This window comes from Cynoglossus semilaevis, chromosome 2 (genome assembly GCF_000523025.1).
Source record: "Cynoglossus semilaevis isolate Cse_v1.0 chromosome 2, Cse_v1.0, whole genome shotgun sequence".
NCBI classification, from domain to species: Eukaryota; Metazoa; Chordata; class Actinopteri; order Pleuronectiformes; family Cynoglossidae; genus Cynoglossus; species Cynoglossus semilaevis.
In genome coordinates this window covers 6471216-6475555 of record NC_024308.1, presented here as the reverse complement: position 1 = coordinate 6475555, position 4340 = coordinate 6471216, and the positions used below count along the sequence as shown (strand labels likewise).

The window sequence follows — 4340 nt, the reverse complement described above, 5'->3', positions numbered from 1 at the left end:
TTGGAGCATGAATGAGCAAATTAAATGAACTTGAAATATCTGGAACTATAAATACCTGGCATAAATAAATATAACATTGTCAATTTTATAACATTGTCAAATATAAAAATTGTCAATTTTTTGGATCAGTGTTTTTAATTCAGTTGTTACAACAGCCCATTCTTATGTTTGAACAACTAAATTAAAAAAAAAAACATTTTAGTCAATCACTAACTTTACCATAGTTTTCTTCATAAAAAGACAAACCTGACAAATGAAATGATGAAGAAACACACTGATGTAAAACTGTAATAACTAAAAACGTTTTTTCCTCACATCCGTCAGGTTTGTCAGCCATGAACTGAAACACAGACAGTCTGACCAGGGTGTCTAAGTCAGTGTGTGTTGCAGCAGCAGGAAACAATGACATTGTTGTGTGTGTGTGTGTGTGAGTCTTCTGCCTGAGTGAGGAATGTAGGAGAACATTCAGTGATGGAGGAGTGACTGTGAGAAGTAGGGGAAAGTTCAACCCTAAGGCTGTCATCAGAACCACACTCACAAACACAGAAGCACGTGTAGCTCTAATGAAGCACAGATGACAGAGACTAAAACACACACATGGTCCAGCAGCAGCCTTTAGACCTCGGTCTAAACTTATTTCTATTTAACAAGAATAGTAACAGTAAACATTGCCATAAGTTGAAGGTCAAACCTGGATGACCTATTCTTTAACTTTAAAATAATCCCCCCTTATACATATACACTAAACAGCTACATATGCAAAAATGTAACCAAGGAAAAAGACATATTGAAGCAGGGGCGCTGCCAGGGATTTTGGGGCCAATGAAAAGAGTTCTTACTGGGCTCTGAACACAGCCACATTTTTTATGGCTATTTTTGTAAAACAATGTATTTTTATTGTATTTTTGACTACCATTCCCATTTAACTTAGTGTCATATTATTATATATCAATTTAATAATTTTATTGACCATGGCCCTCCTTGAATCTGCCTCTCCCACCCTACCCCCCTCCCAGGTGGAAGAATAAGCAGATATTTAGAGATTTGTCTTTAATTCTGACAATAAATTGCCAAAACTTTAGTACCACTGCCCCTAAAAAAAAGTTAGTTTTTACTCCTCTCTGCAGACACGTGCTTCATTTTTAATGACACAGATTAACCTGTTTAACCAGATCAAAGTCAATAACCCTCAGAAAATGAAACCAGACAATCTGATGGAATTTATTTACACAACATTTTACCCAGTTACAAAGTTCCAGAGTGGAACAAACATTGACAGAAACCCGCTGTGACGTGTGGCGTTCAGGCCTGAGCTGAGTGTTTTCCCAGAGAACACTGCGCTGCACGTACCCCAGCTGCAGCCTGAGTCCCCGCACGTATCCTTGGAGATCCTGCTCCAGGCTGACGTGAGGCGCAGCACTGTGTCTGCAGCTCCTTCCTCCTCTGACTCTGACTCACCAACACAGTCGTCATTCACTGGTCTGAATGATCTGATGATGTTATTTTAACTTCATCACAGTTTGTTTTTTGGACGGATGAACTTGATGATAATACCCACTCCCGCCCCTTTTGCAGCAGAACTACTATAATATCAATGCATTTGGTTTAGTTGTTATTTTAAAATTAGTTTAATAAGTTTCTTAGTTGTCGAACAATATATTTTTATATTTTATGTATATTTTTAAATAAAAACGTTTTTCTATTCGTTTCTATTAAAAATAAAACCCCCTTGAAGTCATAACTTTCTGAGAAAAAGTCCAAAGTTTATGAGGAAAAAAGTCGTACGTTTGCGACACGACTTTTCTGACAGTATGACACAAAAGTTATTCGTTTATGAGAACTATTATGACATCATAAATTGATGAGAAGTTGTGTGGTTAGTCTGCTTCTGTCTTGTCTCACCCAAAACACATCATTTAAAATTAGGATTTTAATCTCCTTAAAATTATTATTTTATTGGCGAAAACATGTTCCTCTAACAGTGTTGCTAATAAACTTTATTTTCCTGAATTTACATTTTATTCTTGTAATTTCAGATTTTTTTTTCTTAAACGTCAGTGTGGCTTTAATCAGCATTGAGATGGTCATGGTGGCAGGACGGTGATAAATATCTGCTCTTCTCACTGTTATGTAGAAGAAGCTGAAAACCTGTGTACTTGCTAATGTTTTACAAAAATGTTTGGGACGTATGGATCAAACCTGAGGCGGTGGGCGGGAGGGGCTGGCTGAGCACATCATTAAACCGCAGCATGTCCCGTCACGTCTGCACATGTACAGTACATGAGAGTCCACCCTGGGTGTGTTACGATGTTTTTAGGCACCAGTGGGTTAGTGTGTGAAAGGTGAGGCTGTTGTCACGTGCCTGCTATGTTGCATCAGTTCCCCTTCCCCCCCCTGCCCCCTCCCTAGACTCCCTGCCCCCACACTCCCAACACGACCCCCTTGTTCATACACTGCGGGGATCAGACGTGCAGCAGGAAACATGGTGTGGAATATAAAGCTGTGATCGAAATTCACAAACATTTGGAGAGTACAACTGTAAATCTGATCCCTGTGGTCCTTGATTATAATTTAACTTCAACAGAAAATGTTGCCATTTAAGATTCTTATAACTGAACTTTATTCAAAAATGTTGTCACTCGACATGCTTGTGTATTCACTTACTTATTTGACTAGTTTTACTTATTTACCACACTTTTGGAATTATGTGAGAGTTTTTTTTTCAGATTATAATTTGAGGTATATTACAAAAATGTATTTCCTCCTAGCTAGGATAATCCTGCTCACATCCAGATCTTGGATATGTTGCATATTATACTTTAACTTTCATTACTGCCACCTACTTTCTAACTTTTCTTGACTTGTCAGAGATTTCAGCTCACTGTAGCTTTAAAAATAGAGAAATAAGAGACAAAGGGCAGCATCAGTGCTGATGAAATAAAAAAAGTCTTCACTAATGACTAACTGATTATATTGTTTTTTTTAAGTAATTGTCATTTAAATCGAGAATTCATTTTTTCCTGACATTTTCCTTTTCTGAGCATGTTTAGGAGGATCTCCAGTGAGAAGTGTGTGAAAGGTAACGCTGCTCTTCAGCTGCTGACGTCACAGGGGATTCATTAAAGCAGCTGTTATTTACAATCCAACGGCTGATTCTCCATTCATTCACTTCCAGAAGGATGGCGACCTTTTACCCAGATTCCACACTCCTGCAGCATCTGTATCCTTGTTTTCTCCTCCATGTTGGAACACGTTACTTTTCTTCTCCTTTTTTTTTTTTTTTTTTTTTTTAACAACCCACTCCTCGAGCTTGAACTTTCACCCAGAAAACAGAGTGGTTTCCACCAGCTCTATGATCAAAGACATCAAATAGAAAAAGAGTCAAACATCATACAATTAGTCTGAAATGTTTATTATTTTTTATTTTTTCTTGAATTAATTTATTATTTTAATCTGTTTTTCCAGGGCTGGTAGCAGACAATAGTCTGAGCCACACTGAGCTGCAAAAACAGTGAGCAAAACTTCTGGATTGTACAAGGTACGTTGTTGACCCTAAAAGTAATAAACTTCATTTTTCTTCATTTATTGATGTTAATTTAAAATGTCTCACTGACACACTGTATTTTTACAGTACTCCCTTCAAAGAGTGAGTTTAGGGTTCATTTACTTTGTTTGTAGGCTGGTGAGTCAGTTTATCAATCGCTTTGATTTTGGGGAATTTTTATGTCCCAGATTAAAAGAAATATTTTAGGATAAAGCCCAGTTATATTCCGACCGAAATAAGATTCCATTTGATGTGGTCGGCTGCAGTTGGGTAAAAGATGAGTTATGTTAATTGACGATCAGGTTACACATTAACAGATCATCCAAATGTTGTGCCAAAAACTCTCACATTGGTTTAAAGATATTATATTATTAATAATATTATTTATATTAATAACCAAATTTGTTATTCAACAGTGGGCCACCAGACTCCTGTTCATACTGTGTGGGCCGTATAAAAGCTGCCACCACTGCACCAACCAAGGGCTCTAGCATTATTGAGCAAAATTTCAAGGATTTCATTCAGTTTGTTCAGTGTATGGTATTGAATTTGATATCTTGCCACAGGCTTTCAACATTTGACAGATTAATTAAACCAACAAATCAAAGGTGAATCCCGACATGAAAGCACATGCAAATATTGAGTAACAGCGTCAGCCACACATTACGACATGGAGATTATGGTAACCGCCATGATGATGCATGTATTTCCTTAAATGCTATGGAAATGTACAGAAATGACGCTGATATTTGTCACTGACGTCTGTGTGACTAAAGGCAGTCCTGTGATCAAAAAA

The 4340-nt window shown here is 37.2% G+C and overlaps 1 protein-coding gene across 13 annotated transcripts in view; it reads right to left on the bottom strand.

Moving 5' to 3' along the window:
• The window catches only part of dock7 (dedicator of cytokinesis 7), a 428740-nt gene that overhangs the window by 396691 nt on the left and 27709 nt on the right, over positions 1–4340 (bottom strand). The window lies entirely within an intron of this gene.